This window comes from Augochlora pura, chromosome 7 (genome assembly GCF_028453695.1).
Source record: "Augochlora pura isolate Apur16 chromosome 7, APUR_v2.2.1, whole genome shotgun sequence".
Taxonomy (NCBI): domain Eukaryota; kingdom Metazoa; phylum Arthropoda; class Insecta; order Hymenoptera; family Halictidae; genus Augochlora; species Augochlora pura.
Genome location: NC_135778.1, coordinates 6,164,609 through 6,182,929, shown reverse-complemented (window position 1 = coordinate 6,182,929; position 18,321 = coordinate 6,164,609). Strand labels below are relative to the sequence as shown.

At 39.9% G+C, this 18,321-nt stretch overlaps 1 protein-coding gene across 7 annotated transcripts in view; it reads left to right on the top strand.

The window, feature by feature from the left end:
- The window catches only part of Hiw (MYC binding protein highwire), a 402,512-nt gene that overhangs the window by 205,145 nt on the left and 179,046 nt on the right, over positions 1 to 18,321 (top strand). The gene's annotated exons all lie outside the window — the stretch shown is intronic.

The window sequence follows — 18,321 nt, the reverse complement described above, 5'->3', positions numbered from 1 at the left end:
TTTCCGGTCGCGACGCGTTTTCCGCGTAGATTTAACAGCCGCGGCTCTGACATCTGTTGCATGCCGATTTCCGTGAAATGTTCCGTTCTGGAAAAAATAGAGCGTGCGTTTAACCCCGACGCTTAACCCTTTCGCTACGAAGCGCGTTACCGAGTAGTTGACAGTGTGGTACGGAATTCTACAATGATATTTATTATATTTAGTAATACCATTTTGCTTCCTAAAATATAAAAGTTTGCAATCATAATTAATTTTTTTAAATATTCCGGCCAACTGTTTGTTGATTAACAAAAGTATCTTATGTAAAATATGAATATAAATATATAAACATATAAATGGTTATTATTCGAGGGCGCATACATGTATACGTCCCTCGGAGCGAAAGGGTTAAGTATCGTTCGCAAACGCCACTTAAAGTATCATTTATATCTTTCGCGACAGAGATAATCGTTGTTGATAACAGTCGTTAATTATTCGGTTCGCCAGTTTTCATTATACGCTGTTATCTAATTAATTATATGGCCAAAGAGATCGTTCGCTGTATACTGGAAACGTAGACCAAGTTGAAATTCATAGTTAAGTATCATTTATTTCGTCCGTAACGGTAATCGTTGTTGATAGAAACTAATAATTATTCGGTGGATATTCACGTTTCGCTTGCGTATAATTGGTCACAGCATTAGAATATCTATGTTAATTACAATTCATTGAGTGCGTTCGATGTTTTCGTTCTGTATTGCACAACTAAATTTCCGTATCAATGCTCGGGAAAAATGATATTTAAAATTATATTAAAATAACCAGTCCATTTGCTGGAACAATATACGTTGTGGCAAAGACAACGAAATAGCATTTAACGTAGAAATTTTGCAATGGATGACACGTCAATCCCATTGTGGAGTAACAAGGGGTTTAAATGTGTAAATGATAAAGGAGAGAACAAATAAATTATATTGTACATATTGTTAAGCAGAACGACGAATTTCTGTATTTTTTGAAAACCAACATATCCAGAGTACGGAACGTCATTCAATTTTAAAGAAAATGGTACGGCAAGGGGTTAAGCAATAAAGTATGCGTTCTCTTGGCAGGAAAATAAATTCAAGTCTAAATTGCGTAGCAGCTGTTAGCCAAAAGTCCTAAGCTCAAAAATAGCCGGCTAGGCACGACCGTCTCATAAACAATATTAATGCTAGGCACTAACAATTGTAATTATATTTCTTCCACCGCGCCCTTTTTCTATCGTCCTCTAACCATAGTAATTTACACAAGCTTCACACTACACGAGTGCTTCATCCCTCACAACCATTCAACACATACAAAGTTCTAACTTAAATTAGATTTCTCGGTACAATACACTTGTGACCACGCGTAGTCAATCATTTTCTTCGAGCCCTTTTCTTCCGTCGAGCTTCTGTTTGCCCGGTACGCGGGGATTGTTTTTCCCTCTCGCCTATATTTATCGCGGAAACCTGGATCATTAGTTTCGCCCGTGTTCCATGGGATAATTTCTTGGGACGCCACGTGTCCGACGCGGGAGCGTGTTTCAAAAAACTCATAACGAGGTCAATCATTAGCACACCGCCTTTTACGATTTCCCGTCAGCCTGGATCATCTTGACAAATTAATGACTCCGCGCGAGGAATGCGCGAAATTAGATCGCCCGTTAGAGTCGCACCATTTGCGAGGCTCGTTATTAGTTTTTCCCCGAGATCGGCGAAAATTCTTAGGCTTCCGTTTTCGCATGGACAGTGACAGACGGGATCGTCGTTCGGATTCAGAGTACTGTTACGCCGTGATGGAGGAAAGGATGTAAGGTCGCTCGAGAAAATATCCTACTTTTTCTTAATAGCGTGGAGTTTTATTGGAGTAGGTCACAAAACAGAATGCACAAGAAAATATTAGGTCTACCGGAAAGTTCTGTCTGCTAATGCCATTTCATTTGCGACGTATACCTCTCAAAAATTCATGAATCGCCGTCACGCTGGCAACAGGACATAAGTTACGATTATATTCAATTTAAATATTAGGTGCACACAAAATTTATCGTTTTCTTTCTTTTTCAGAACGGATAGAATTTTCCTGATAACTTCTCCAGTTTACAGATCTGCACTAGGCTGACACGGATTTAACCCCTTACCGTACTTCGACCAGTCTGATTCGTGATTAGGATTTCTAACAATAACCTGTCAAGTGTGAATGTTATTTCGTCTTTCTAAGTCGAAATAAAATTCTGTCATTTTGCCACTACTATTTAAGCGCTGAAGTAATCGTAAGCACACTGTAAATATTAATTTTATTTCTCCTCTAACAAATTATTCCAATCGGAAAATTATTTAACTATTGCGAAGATAAAAGTACTCTATGGGGTTAAGAGTGGCGCATTTTGAGCTCCGACTCCTTTTACGCGTTTCTACCGGGTGGACTTGGGTCTCGCCGCATTCGAATACGCAATAGACCAAATTTTCTAATTTCAGCAAAACAGGGCAGGATTCATCCTGTTTCGCTCGGCGCTTATCTTAGGGGTGACGCAGCATGACAGTACACCTCGGACAGGTTTTCAGAGACATTCGTTGGAAAAATCGCGAGTACTCTGTTCACACTGCTGCCTCGCATCGTAGATTCTACTCTTCTTTTTGCCGCGAATAGTTTTTGCTCGCGGCGCAGAAAAATACTCGATACATATATTCTTACTTTCGGTCGATTCTACAGCGGCAGCTTGAAATTGGCTAAGTAGAATATAGAGGCGGGGCAGAGAACAGAGCGAGAGAGAGAGAGGGAGGGAGAGGGAGAGCGCAGTAAGAAACAGGGATCAATAAACACGGGAACACGGTCTACACAGGGCGCGTAGATAATAAATGGACGTGTCTTATTGCGTTCACATCTTCCGGCTATTTTCACACGATTCCCGATCTACGAGCGCAGTTCCGCTAGCTACGCTAAAACGATAACATCCACGAAACAATATCCAGGCGCGGCACCAATGAGGAATAAAAGTCCAAGAACGCGCATATCGTAAATATTTTACGAACGTAACGTTTCCCGGATGCCGTCGCGTTCGCTGGATAAAGGCTGGCCTTTATCGCTTCGTTCTTTTTCTCCTTCTTCTTCTGGAAATAAGAAATAGTTTCTTTTCAACGATGAAACGCGATGAGTTCGTCAATAATGCACTGCTTCGGGAAATTCTATCGATACCGCGGTTCGCAGTTCGTGAAAACTGCAGAACCGCCGATCGATGCGGGATACAAATTTAGAGGACAGCTTCTGTATCGCACTTGTTTTTCCAAATATTTTTCTGCAGATATTTACATTGTTTTGCAATAATGTATTTATTTTAACCAATCAACGTGTCGCACTTCTCGACATCGTCGTTTAAAATCAATTGCATACAGTATGATTTTCGCGGGAATGTTAACGTCCGAAATATTACGTTTATTTCTGTTTCTTTTTGGAACATCCGCAGCAATGATCGACGGTTTTTGTTGCAATACGATATTTTCATCGTGCACAGATACGTTGCTTGGAGCGAACGTGTTCGTCAAAAATGTTTTACAAAAATTCATCTATTTTGCGATAACATTTTTATACTACAATGTCCATTCAAAGTTTTATAATCTTTACAGAAGTCGATTTATTGTTTTATTATTTCAATGCACCTTGGATCTATATTGACTTCGTTGTTATTTCCTGGAATTTCAATATTAACGAATTTATTTTTGCAGAGACATATATTTCGGTGTGACTTGTTTAGCAAATCACTGATTAGATAGTATTATATAGTTAGTATCATGTTACTGTTATCAACAAAAATTATATGGGGGTTTCCTTTTTCAATTTTCAACTTTTTAACTTTACAGGATGGAAGGGAATATAATAGGAAATTTATATTTAATTTTTCTGTCATTAGTAACAGTCCCAGCGATTAACACTAGATTTACCAGCAATTTTGGTATACCTATTTCTACCAAGATCAGAATGATTATTACTTATTAAATATTAATTGTAATATTAATTGTAATACAAAAATAGATTGATAGAAATTATCAATTAATTAGACGCTTAATTGTCATTTTGACTGCTCCTGGTATAAGTGTCAATAACAAAAAGTATATTTGTTACGAATACATATCAAGCAACATAAAGTTCATAAAACTGATTCTTTAGTTATAGCTACAAAAGTCATGATATCATTTCGGAAAGAAAATGTTACATGCGATGCGAATTTTGAATTGAAATTGCAAAACCAGTGATTTTGACTGGTCTGGTAAATCTGGTGTTAAAACGATAATTATTAATCGCAAAATTACCACGATCGCCAACACTTTCGTCACGGTCAAAGAGGGACATCCGCGCGCAAAAGATTAATTCGTATATCTGACCGCTTTGCCGAATATCCAGGAATAATTGCGTCAGCCGAGATACAGAAATCGGGCGTAGCACAAGCAGGAAGAAGAATCATCGACGGGCATTATGGATGACATATATTGCCGCGCGGAGAGGAGGGTTCTCGGGCAAACAGAAAATTCTGTCGCGTGCTCGTCGTATTATCGGCTCTGTGAACGGTGTGTTCTCGGGCTCTCCCGTTGTCCCCGGCCCTGTCAGCCCCCCTGCCGGCATCCCCCCGCCCCACCCCACCCCCACCGATCCCCCCCTGTCCCCCGACGCCCCTGCCGGTGCCCGCATCCTGCCCCAATGCAATCAAATTACTCGGTGCTCGACGCGCCAACGGGGAAATGTCGTTAACCGTGGTGGTTATCGTCGGTGCGTGTCGCGTGTCGCGCTTTAAATCGAGTTTGTACCTTCTGCACAGGCAGCGGCGCACCGGCCCCTGGCTCCGATCGGCGGGCCGGCCCGGTCCGGCCAAACTCGATTTTTGTTTTTGTCCGGAGGAAATTCTCTGGTGGCCGGGCGCCGACCGTCGTCCACTCCGCCGCCCGCCGGCGTCCACCGGGCCGTCCACCGGGCGTCCACCCTGCGTCCCGACGCGTCGGTCATTCTGCCATTCCGTTCCGCGTCGCTTCGCCGGAGCATCGTTTCTGTGTTCATTCATGCTCATTGACGTCACACGAAGCGCTCCATCCGGGCCGAACGCGCGCCGCGCGGATCGTTTGATAGCGAGGGGATAGCTGGCTGTCTTTGCGCCGACAGGCCAACGCGCGCCCCGTTCGGTTTGGTTTCATTGAGCAAGCTATCCCGGGCTCACGGAGATATAGGGCCGAACCGATTTCTCATAGGATGCTACCACACTCGATGCAGAACTAATTGACTGCCACTGGGTAGTTTGCTGGGCTATGCGTTCGAGTAATCGGGCGACCAGCTCGGAGCTAGCAAAATTTATTTGAAACGGTCCACTGTAGCTGTGTTTACGGCGCAAGCTTGACAGGATTCGTGGTTGTAAACATTTTCGATGATTAGGAGACCTAGGCAGGTTTGGCATAAATGAGGCAGAAGGTTAGCGTCGTATAAGTGTAAAAATGGTTGCGTGGTTGATGGTCTTTGTTACGAGGAGATAAATGTTCTCGTTTGTGTAGATAGCCGAGGCGTTTAGGTTGAAGACGAAACATTTTGGGGATTACTGTTCTTGTTTGTTCAGATTATAGATCATATATATATGTATATTTAATCCAATCCACAAAGAGACGCTCTGTATCGAGCTCGCGTTGATGATTACACGCCCAACTTAGTTACTCGGTTTCACGTTTATATTCTCTTATTTATAGAGTAAAATGTTACATAATCGTCCATTGGAGCAAACAATTTGAAACTTGCAATCACTTTTGAGAAAACGCAACATTGAAATGTAAAAATTAGATTTGTCGAGTGTCCTGGCTTATTTGAACGAACAAAATTTTGCATTACTTATATGAAAGTATTTATATTTATTTGATATTTATAAAATATTTGTATTACTTATATAAAAACTCACATTGATATTTGAAGATTAGAATTGTTAGGTATCCTAGTTTACTTGAAGGAACGAGGTTTTGTTGATATTTTGACCACTTTTGTGAAAACACAAAAATTTGAAAATATGAATTCTTAGACAATTATAAAGTTTAAGGACACAGTGGTAGGAAGTCCTATAATCGCATAAGTGGAATGATTTTCGAGGTTTAGACAAGTGAAATGGAAGTGGCGTTAGGCGGACAAGTGGAATAAGGACGGTATATGGTCAGACAAGTGAATTCAGGCGGTTTTATTGACAGACAGATGAAGTAGCAATCATCTATGATCACATAAGTGGAACAAGGACAATACTTGGTCAGCCATTGAGATAAGGATAATATGTTGCCAATGAAGTAGTACAAGCACAATATATGACGAGGCAAGTCGAATAACGATGACCTACGGTCAGTCAACTGGAATAGAGATGACTTACGGTTAATGATGTGGAATAGAGGTGATATGCGCTCGATGAAGTCAGGTAGAAATGAACAAGTGAAATAAGTAGGTACTATAGTCTGCAAGTCATCTACAATCGATGAAGTGTACTGAAGATGCTCGGAGAAGTGAAATAGGTATTCTTCGCGGTTAAACAAGTGGAATAAGATTATAACCAGCCAAGTGGGATAGAATTGTTCTTGAGAAGTATAATAATTACAATAAGAGAGCAATATAAGAATTACAATCTATCACAAAAGAAATAAAATAGAACAGTTGCTGGTATAAATAACAAAATAGTATTGTTCTTCTTGATTTAAAATCCTCCAAGTAGAATAGGGACGTGCTATGATCAGACAAGCTACACGAGGACAATATAAGGTTGGACAAGTAATTTACTGTAATTTAAAAAAATTTTTATATTACTAAGTTTGCTGTTATTTAATCAATATTTAATAATTCAAGCTAGCACGAGTCAGCGTTCAATATAACCAAAGAGAAGACCAAATTACGCAAAGAATAGAAACCTTCTAGCCCATCGAACTCGAGTGGTGACTGAGACATCACTCAAGATTGTTGCACGAAATTTTAAAAATTTTGCCACATTGTTAAATCTGTTTATTCTTAAAGAACTGTTAAAAGTATAACTGTTATAATGGAGGTACTTTTGGTCATACAAAATAAATTTGAACTTGGAGTTAAAATGACTTCGAGTGTAAAGGGCTAGGAGTTAAAGCATCTTCAAGCGCAAATGATTATATATTTCAATTTCCAAGGAACCTCGCACGAATTGAAAACTATATTCTTGAACTAATCTTTGCAGCACGATTTTTGAAAAAATAGGAGCGACGTATAAACAGCGCCGAACAATAAAGTTTAACAGAGGAGTTCATGTTCGCGCGATCGCGCGATACAATTCCGTTTCCGGCCTTCATTTTGACTTACACAATCCCGGCGGGAGAAACGGCAGCATTCTTTTTCCGTGACTGACTCCGCGCAATAAAAACGTTATGCATCCTTCCAGGGCGCGAGTGTATTCGAACCCCGCGCGAACCAACGATCAGAGCGTTCTTTCCCGTTCGTCGAACGCGCGCCGGCATGCACCCGGTAAATGCGGTTCAGCCACCTGCGCGGATCGTTTGATAGCCCCGGCATTGCATTGGTAAAAACGTCGTTCAGTTTGATCGAGCGGTACCGGCGGCAGCGCTGCGCTACCCTCCGCGCGGCCGCCCCAGAGAGTGGTAAATCTTAATTCCGTGCGGCGATTGTTCTCGATTTGCTGTTCCGCCCCGGGAAAACTGGTTCATCGATGACGCGATTTCCGTCGGGAGCCGCGCGCTCGCGCCCGCTGCCCGTCCGACCAAAGCAAATCTGCATAATTGCTTTCGATTCTCTTTTTTTTTTTTCTCCTCCCGCTTTCGTCCTCGTTATACGCCGGCACCCGCGCAATACTTTCCCTCCCCACGAATTTTGGGGGAATATAAATCACGTGTTCGGGGGGGCGCCGATTCCTCGCAAACGAACGGGAATTTACGTTGGGAACAGTGGATCGTTGATTTTCGATTATCGCCGGTCCCGGTCCCAGGGTAATTAGGTTTTCGCGTCGCCGCGGTTCCGCCCACGGTTCAACCTAATTTTCATTTTTTTTTCCCCCCTCCCCCCGCGAATCTCATCGCGAGTTCCGTCCCTTTGATGTCCGCGGTCTGCTCTCGCATTCCGGCGTTTTTTCTTCTTTTTTTTTTTTTTTTTGATTTTTGCGCTCGAAGTCGGAAGGTTTCGCCGGCGCGGATCACCGTCGATTATCCGACGATTGACGCGTTAGTCCGTGAAACAAATCGTCGGCGCGCAGATTGGCAATCGTATCCGTGAGGAGATACGAGAACGTCCTGTTACGCGAATTGCGTTTGCCCGCGAAATCCAGGAATATATCGTCGGCGCGTCGAGCCGGGATTTGTATTTGCGTCAAAAAAGTTATTGTGTCGCGGAATGTATCGCGCGTCCCCCGCGAATTCGGGCCAATGTTATTTATATGTATATTCAGTTAGTCGCAAGTGGTTCGCCTTGTCGCGATCGCCGTCACGATTATTCTTGCCAGTCTCCGAATAACTTCGGTATGACCTAGGCAATGCAGTCGTTGGTTCGAAGAACGCCAAACTGAGTCGAACAGAAGTCAGAACCGTGGTGTAGAAATTCTTTTGAATTTTTACTTGAATAATGCGAGTAATGCATCTGTATCTTCAAGGTTATACAATAAAGTATTATATTTCAAGTATATTATTTTAATTGGATATTGTACTCATGAAGTTACTTAAATTATATTTAGATAACAAGTAATACTTGGATATAATCTTTATAATTTCTAGATTATTTAGAATATATTAACACTTTATCGACCGGTCATCTGGTCGTAAAATTTTTCGTTTCTATTTTGATTTTATTTATCTTACTAATCGCGAAAGCTATTTAATATTTAAAAATTTATCTAATAATGTTGAAGCTTGTAGTACAATTTAACCAATTTTTCTCAATAATAGATAACAAATTAAGGGTTACTATGGCAATCGATTCACAGGCTACCGATCGGGGGCAAAAGCCGATTTATAGGCTACCGGTCGATAAAGTGTTAACAGAAGAATAGAATAAAATCAAAAGAGACTGATGCGAACAGAAATGAAAATATAATCTGTTAATCACCGGTGACTGACGCAGGTGTTTAATGTGCCAAAGCATATTTTGCCGAGCATGACTGTGTATACTTTTTTATTTCAATTAAGTACGACTTTAGGAAGCTTCTCTGTCTATTAATAATTATTACGTTGATAATTACGTCGTGGTTCCTCTAATTATGCTTTGTCAGTCTCATTAAATTCGCTGATTTTCGTGTTCTATATGGTAATAAGTGGGAGTAATGAGACAATCAGAGATAATCCATGGTAAATCAGTGAAACAACCGCAAAATGATTTCCATTACCACTGTTCCCTATAGTCGTACGCGTTTAGAGATATAATATTATAAAGTCATACTGTATATGTAATGTAAATGTATTAACTACCACGTGGTCCGATGGAGAAATTCAATTTCGATTAACATGATAATACATTAATGTAAATAATTGTTGAATTTAAAGTTTATTTTGAAGGTCTTTCATTCTATGAATTAATAGACTCTGTGACCGCAATAATTATCAACGAAAGCAATCGTAAAACCTATGCGTCTATTAAATAAAATATACTTTTATAAATTAATCGGATACCGAGCTATCAACAGCTATCATAAACATGCGCAGCCATCCGGCCGGTCGTTTCGTTTATTTCGCCGTTTTAGCATTTGGCGCAGCAGTGAAATTTATTCGCCGATAGCATGTTCCACGGTGGGGCGGGAAAATTGTTTCGACAAATGTTAGCGCATGCCGCGCGGGTATGAAATGATTCTCCTCGTCAAAAAGGCTCGTAATGCGTTTGACTTCTAGACGAAATATTCGGAATGCCGGCGCTCCGCCGGATTAAATTGAATCGCGGTGAAATCCAGCAACGTGGCAACATAGTTGCATTAAAGTAGCCCGATTTCTGCTCCATCCGTTCGGGGCCGAATTTAATTGGCGCGCGCTAATCCGATTTACAATGCGCTATTAAAGTAATCGCTTGAAATATTTTTAAATCGTTCCGCTCTCGGTTTCGGTTCCCCGTGTCGCGGAACAAAGTACTATAAATTACCGTCGTTGTCGTTGAAAAAAAAAACAGTTTTACTCGTTCCGTGTTCTACGCGATATTTTCCTCCGCAATTTTTTGTAATATTTCTCAGAGTAATTTGAAGATGACGCAGTATTTTCTTCATGGTTAGAAGGGATGAGCACTTTTTCTATTGCAATAATTTCTTAGAAGAAAAAGGAAAAATATTTATTACGTTTCTCTACCTTTACTTAAGCGATTAAATATCGATGACAAGAGGGCAGAATTTTATTCCGGCTTAAAATAACGGAATAACATTTATACTTGACAAGGTATTATTAAAAATCTCTGTGAGGGGTTAGCTTTAAAATTTTCTTCTTAGACGTTATGATAACAGCTAATACAGCACAATTTTTATTGTTCTCAAATAGCGAATTTTTGTGCAGAATAAAAATTTCGTTCATTAATTGTATAAAAGTAGAGCTAAATAATCTATCTTTTCTGTTCATAGTTTTTATCAATTGGGAAAAAGTGTTCTTAAATTCTTCCAAACATTTCAACTATCCTATTCTAGTTTTATTAATCTTTGCAAGAAATCTGCTGCAAGATGTTTGCTGTATGGTTATTATTGATCGCGCACCTATGAACGTCTGATTTAGTACGTTCGGTATGCGTGTGTGTAAACCCCCTCGCAAGGCGGTGGCTGCGTCGATTTTGTCTCAGAGTATTCACATCATTTGCTGGATTGCCCAACCTTCGGCGCAGCGTAACAGCAAAATAAATTGCTGTTACATTAAAAACAATAGAATGGCTGATAAGTTTTTTATCATATGTTTGCGCTGAAGTTTATACTTTATTATAACTACACGTTTCAACAAAAACCAAATGCATTTCTTTCGATAAGTCTTATGTGACTGCTGTCAACATACCTGTGCTCTCAAGGATGTTATTAATAATACTTTGCACTATAATTCACATGATAGCTACCCGGTTAAGATTTTGTATAAACAGTGTTCAACAAGCAAGATTTATCCGCAACCTTTACAAACTGTTAACCCTTTGCACTCGAGGCCACTTTGAGCCTAGATCTAAGATAGCTATTTCAACCAGCTGCATTTGCATTCTATACAACTAAGTACAATTTATGAAATTGAGTCTAGTGAATCGTAAAACTGTTTTAACAATCTTTTAAATGGTCTTTAATAATGTCATAATTATTTTCGAAATGACGTAACGATTTTCATTGGCGCCGCTCGAGTGCTAAGGGTTGAAAAATTGCAACTCGAATGGCAAGGAATCGTTGCAACGAGCACGGGTCAGTGTAGAGCCGCGCACGAACATCACGATCGCGGTCCCGCGATCCGATTTCTCCGGCCACCCTGTATAAATACTGTTGGCAGAGGAGTGAACACAGGATACGTGCACGGCGGTGTGCTTCACCGAGCCGCGCAATATTAGCGGCACGTTCGTGTTTCCGTGGTGTAGCCGGGCGTACTCGACCTTGGGTTCAATCTCGCGGGAATTCGGGAACCTCGGCAGCAGTAAGGCCCTCCCTCCCTCCCTCCCTCCCTCGTGGCCCTCGGCCCTCCTCGCCCGGACGGTTTCTCGGCAGAGAGAGAGAGGGCAGACTTTATGCCCCTAAGCCGTCGTTATTGCTGCGGCGCGACGGTTTGCACGCCGCGGTATGCGTTTCATGAAAGATGGATCGCGTGCCACGTCCCCTTATAGAGACTTCTCTTCCAGGGGTCATGCATTGGCCATGAAAAAGGCTTTAGACATAAGAAGCGACTTTAACGTAATACTCGGCCCCTGGACTACGAGCCACAGAGGACTCGCCGTCGACTAATAATTTTTTCCCCCTCCCCCCCCCCTCTCTCTCTCTCGTCTTCTTCCGCCGTCGCTGTCGCCGCCGCCTCTTTCTTAGTTTTTATTTCTAACTTATTATGGCGGGTGTCTCGTGAAAACTGTTCAGATAAGGACGGCTCTCGGCAAGCTTTTTACAACGTGAAAACATCGACGAAGCTTTTTCTACGCTCGTCATAAAACATTTGTTCGTATTTCAAGGTATACACATCTTTTTCGTTATTATTATCGGGGAATATTATTGCGTAATATTATTGTCAGGTTAACACTTCTGTTAACCCTTTGTCATCATGAATGTTACCTACCAGCTGTTACGAGCCTTTATGTATAGCATTATATAATACCGGGTATTTGTATAAATAATATAATATTTATATACCGGGTATTTATATAAATAAATATAATATTTATACACCGGGTATTTATATAAATAATATAATATTTATATACCGGGTATTTATATAAATAAATATAATATTATATAACCCGGGTATTTTTCTAAGCCCGGGGAAACGTGATTTGATAAATTTATTTCGTAAGTTTGTAACAAAGTAAGATGCTATATTAATATTTGATTTATATGAATTTGTAGACATCGAGGAATATTTGCAAATCAATATTGTTTCTTATAATTTCGTGTGTTGATATTTTGTGTGTTAATGTGAAGGATCTAGTAAATTTAATAAATTTTTGAAACGCGAGAAGTTAATTTTGGAATACAGTATTATACTTAATTGTTGTTTATTTTCTTTAGAACAATAATTTTTGGGGGGCGTACTTTCGTGAGTGACTGTATACTAGAATCACGGTGTCCCCTGAGAAGAGACAACGGAGCACAAAGGGTTAATCTATCTTTTGCACCTAGTGCAACAACAATTTGTTTTACTTAATCGACGAAATTTCTCGTACGAAACGACTGAACTAAATTATTTATTGAAACACAAGCTGAAATAAAAATGGCAGAAAGTGTCATTAAATTGTTATTCTTGTTATTCTTAAAAAACAGCGTACACTCAGTCGATTCAATTTATACACAGTTTACAAATCAGTATAAATTATTAGACAACATATAATTGGACAATAATTGGACAACGAATTTTTGCAAAAATTACATCGGTTTACAATGACGAAAAATATGAAACGTTTTTGTTCAACCCTTGTCTCATCGAATATTTATCCTTATTTGAATATTTTCCATTGTTTTTTCACTAGAACTCTTTTAATAGAATGTCTGTTACTAAGTATAATTATCGATCCATCGGATATTGTCTTATTTAAGGACATACGATGCGATCCTTAGGATCAACCGAAAATATCCTCTCTGCGAGTGGATAGAGGAGACAGATGTAGAATTATGAAAAGCGACATGAGCTAAGTCTTCACTTAGCATTTATTTTTAGATCATCGTCTGGTTGAAATCTAAGAAAACAATGCGCCCAGAAATCGATTTGGAACAGGTAACCCCTTGCCGCACTATTTTCTTCGCAGTTGCAACGATCAGAATTATGCCGACTGTAATAATTACTAAAAACCAAAAGAAAATAGAATTTATATTTATTCTGTGTCTACGTTCACACAAATGTTTAAATATCGGCGGAATCAGAATTTTATTTAGACTTACAAGAACGGAGCTGCATTTATGCTAAACAGTAAATTGAAGAAGAGATTCTGTGCAAAGATAATAATGATTTCACGATTTTTAGCATGCCTCAATTATTTATTCTCATTTATTTAATCTTATATATGTATATTTGAAACATTGGAATTATTTGAACAGTGTCGCTTGCTTGATTATGAAAATCCATATTGAATATCAAAATGAAATATTAATATCCACTGAAATAAAATCGTTGGAAAACTGGCCATTCCGCTTATCAGAATAAAATCGTAGATAAATCGCATATGTAACATTAAATCAATTTGTATAACTTTCTCGCAGTAACTGTTTTTGTGTGTGCATAAGAGACAGAACATAATTTCGAATTTAATAATAAATGTTACACGATTTAAGATCGGTTTTGGTTAATCCAATGAATAAGATTACATTTACTGTTATTTGTATATTTGTTGTTCTTTGTGGCACGTGTTATTGAAACTCGTAAGCTTTAACCCTTTCGGTACGAGCGCTCTATCCGCCGTGACACTCTTGCTAAACGAAGCGTCGCGGCGAAAAATCGTACATGGTCAATCATCCTCCTTTATATAAAGATTGTTCTAAGCGTTAAATAAAAACTGTGCTTAATAAAATGACGTTTTTTAAACAAAAGCAGTGCTTGTAGCTTAAGAGATATTTGGAGATATTTATATAGAATATTAAGAGATATTTATATAAAATATTAAGAGATATTTATATAAAATTCTGTTATTTATACCGGTCATCGCATGGACGTTGGATATATTCGGCACTCGTACGAAAAGGGTTAAAGAATTAAGACTCCAAAGAATCGAGTCATAAAACCGTAAGTCGCACGCTCTCACCAGAAACTAAACTGCAACGCGTCGTGTACTAATTACCGGCGAAACAATCGCTAGAACTTTTCATTGGCCAAGTTCAAGGGCTCCGTCATAATCCCTAAAAATTGCGGGGCTCAGTTGCAATCCCCGGCCTCGTCGAATCTCCTAATCTCTTATCCCCATCACGGTAGGTCCGATTGCGCCGCGTAACGATCCCCGTCCTCCGTTTTCGCGTCGAATTTAATCGCATTACGGCTAATCGGTGTCCATAACATCGATTAACAGCGTCGCACGGGAAAGTCGCAGCCTCGCGAGCGTCCGTATATCGAGTGACACAGGTGTAGAAAGTTTTCAGAGTCTTGTCGCCGCCGCGTCGGTGGCATCGTCGTCGGCGTCGTCGTCGTCGTCGAGGCTTAGCCCCCGCGCGGCGCTTTATCAACGTTGTAACGAGCTGTCGGCGTTATTGCCGAGGTGTCTCCGTTACCGCGGAAGCTGACGCAGCGTTTCTAATAAAACGATCGCCGCCGCCGCCGCCGCGCGACGCTGCCAAGGTGGCCTGCATTGTGTCACGGTCCAAGGGGGCGAGGGGGGGGGGGGAGGAGGAGGAGAGGATGTTGGTAAAGGGTTCGTGTTAACGATCCGACCTCGCTCCCTATAATCCTGCGGCGAATCAATCTAGTCGACCAGCATCGGACGCCTCTCGAAACTTGTGTTCCGGACACGGCGCCTCCCCCCCTCGTACGCGGTACGATCGAATTTTGATTACGGTTACGTTCGTTTTCGTTTGTTGAACTTCGGTGTCAGGCGCTCCCCGCCGTTCCAGATCGATCGCTGGTCTGACCAACGGCTTGCAAAATTTTTAAATGAAATTTTTGCGCGCACGATTCCATAATCACAGTTTATCTTTAATTCGCTTTGGATATTTCGTTATATGATTATTGTTGCATTTTGCTGTACGAGGTTGAATGTTGTAAAAAATTGTTTATTAAAATAAAAGGCGATATATATTCTGGGTAGAGCATTAATTAATTCTTATAGTTGTTACTTCTTCCATGGTATACTTAATATACTTGGTATAGTTACTATCCTAGTATAGTTTCTTTTATATTAAAGTTTAGCTTCTATAATATAATTCTTTAATAATTATAGTAAATTGAAAACATTACGAGCAATTAATTTTATGCTGTTATTTCCCATGCAATTTTCATTCTTGTCTATCGTCAATGGAAAAGGAACGTTCATTCTAATAATAATTAGTAAATAATAATTAATAAATAGGTAACAACTATTTTATTACTATAGGTAACAACAACAACCTATTCAAGTTCAAAAAGAAAATCTGTACCGCATTGTGCTATCGCGTTGTCTCATCGTGCAGGGTTCCGCAATTGCCGTTCCGCCAAAAATTCGATTGCCCTAGGCAAATATGGGGGCCTGACCCCCAACGATCAAGCAAATAACGGCGATAATTACAACGCCGTTGCCGGAGACTTAACGTCGGCGAGTCCGGCAAACAGCGTACTTCCATTAACGGGAAATAGTCACGTTTCTCGCCGCTGTTTATCCACCTTTGAACACGACTTCCTCCTTTGCTGCCTTAAGTCTACCTTAGTTACGGGGTCTGCCTTTATGCGGCCACGTTCTACAATTTTCGTGCGCGAAGTTCACAAGGCTTGACTTCGTTTTCTGAAGAGACCGTGTGCACGCCTCTGTCAGAACCACGCTTGTTCCCTACACGTCACGGACCCAGTTGTTGCGGCGCAGCACACGATCAGGATGTTTGTTTCCACCTTCGCTTCACATTCTCCGCTCGGTCCTGGCAAACTATTAACTCCTTGGGCTATCGGCAGGTTATATTCGAACGAGCGATTAGGATAACCGCGGCTACGATTTTCCGTGAAATTATAGTTACGTAAGAATCACGCAAGAATTCAACGCAAAGTGGTTTCGATAGAAATCCGTGTGTTCATAGGAAAAGACGGGGTTGTACAGAACTACTTTTACATTTGACATCTTTCGCGCATAATTTTCATAGATAATACTTCGGAATAAAATAAAATAGCGAATAAAATTCGAAATAGCTTATTTTTTATTTTCATAAAATTTTTACCTTGCGTAAGTTCACAGATAAAATTTGGGATGCTTCTTACTCATTAAATAGCCTACTATTAATGCTTTTTATTTATGTATTTTTTTATTTACACTGCATTTTCTTTTCGTCAACATTTTTGTCCGTCAATACTTAGTTGTCAGAGTATTTAACATATTGTATGTGAGCTTGTACAGTTTGTTTCGTTTGATTGTCAAATAACGTCCTCCAGGTACAATATCAATGTTTATAGAGTAGTTTAACGTCAACTTTTTATCAATTCTTTATCTTTCATTGCTGGAAGCGATTGCCGCGTTCTTTCGCAATATACTTGGTTCCCTGTCCGAGAATATTACCTTAAAGTTTCTCGGAACTTCAGTTACATGCCATTGTTTCGACCAGTTACGCGCGATGCACGGCGCGCACACGGTACCTCGACTCGTGTTGCTCTTACGATAAAAGTTGCGCGAAATGACCTCCGGAGCTCGTATCTGGTTACTAGGCAGTCGCAATAACATTGAAGAACAATAAAATTCAATAACGACTAGATTGGCGAGCAACTCGCCACTTTGGAAACATCTGCAACCGGTTATACGCAACTAATTCTTCGTTGATTGGAAGATACAGAAACTGTATAGACATTTATTTGTTTTTTTTTTAATAAATGTAATAAGTTGATAATAGTGCAAGAATATTTTCAAATTAATTAAATATGTTATTTATTATCATTATTTTCCATTTAATCTATTTATTTTTGGTATAATGAATAAAATCGTGTAATAAGCTTTACTAAAAATCAGTGTGTTATCGTTAATAAATCTGGATGCAAAGACAACTATTCCGTTTATTAATTTTCAGGCAGTATATTATGTAAACTGTTATTTATAAAGCTCTGTCTATTCAATTTTATCACTGACAACAGAATACAAAAGCGGCGCAGTAGATTCTTGTAGAAACGTTTAACCCTTTACACTACAATAACGAGTCAGACACGTGACACAGATTTCATGCAAGATCCACTAAATATGAACATTATTAAACCTTTGCACTCGAAGCCATTTTATCTGGAAATTTGATATAAAATTTCTGACTTACAGTATTCCCATTGTATGCAATAAAGTGCAGTTTTATGCGTACTAAATTGATTCCTGCGTCTCATAGTAACAATTTCGCTACTTAACAATTTTTTTAATCTAAACTTTATTGATATAAAAATTATTTTGGAACATATCGAAATAATTTTAACAGTGTCTCAGAGTCACCATTCGACTGCAAAGTGTTAATTTCTTCTACATCGAAATAATCAAAGTCTAGAAACAAAAGTACATAAACACAATAAAAGAAACAAAAATTCTCTGGTTCTATTACTAAAAATATTAAGGACAAATAAGCGCCAATCAACGCAGCGCGAAAGGAATCGTAGCGTAAAGGGGTTAATAAATCGCGCCGGTTGCTACAGCATTCCCGCGCAACCCTAAATCCGTCTGTTGTCGGACCGCGCTCAACAGTTCGGTACGTCTCGTTGAGTTTTAATAATTATCGACTACGAAATTCCGCGACATTAATCGAGTCCCATTGTGCCCGTCGTTTTCCTATCGAGCGAAAAGTTTTCGCACGAACGCAGCCGCGTCGATTATTTGCTCCTACCCTCGGCACGATCGACGGGGAGTTGGGGGGAGGGGGGAGTAGGGGAGGGAGTAATGAATAATCAAAGCCGGAGAGTGCGGTGGCTAGGAAGTCCCCGGATTAATGAAACCAATATAACCCTGCTTTTCTCCCGTTGTCGGGAACTTTGTAAATTCATTCCGTTCGCCGCGGTTCAACGGTTCCCGATCAACCATCGGTTACAACGCCGACAGATTCCA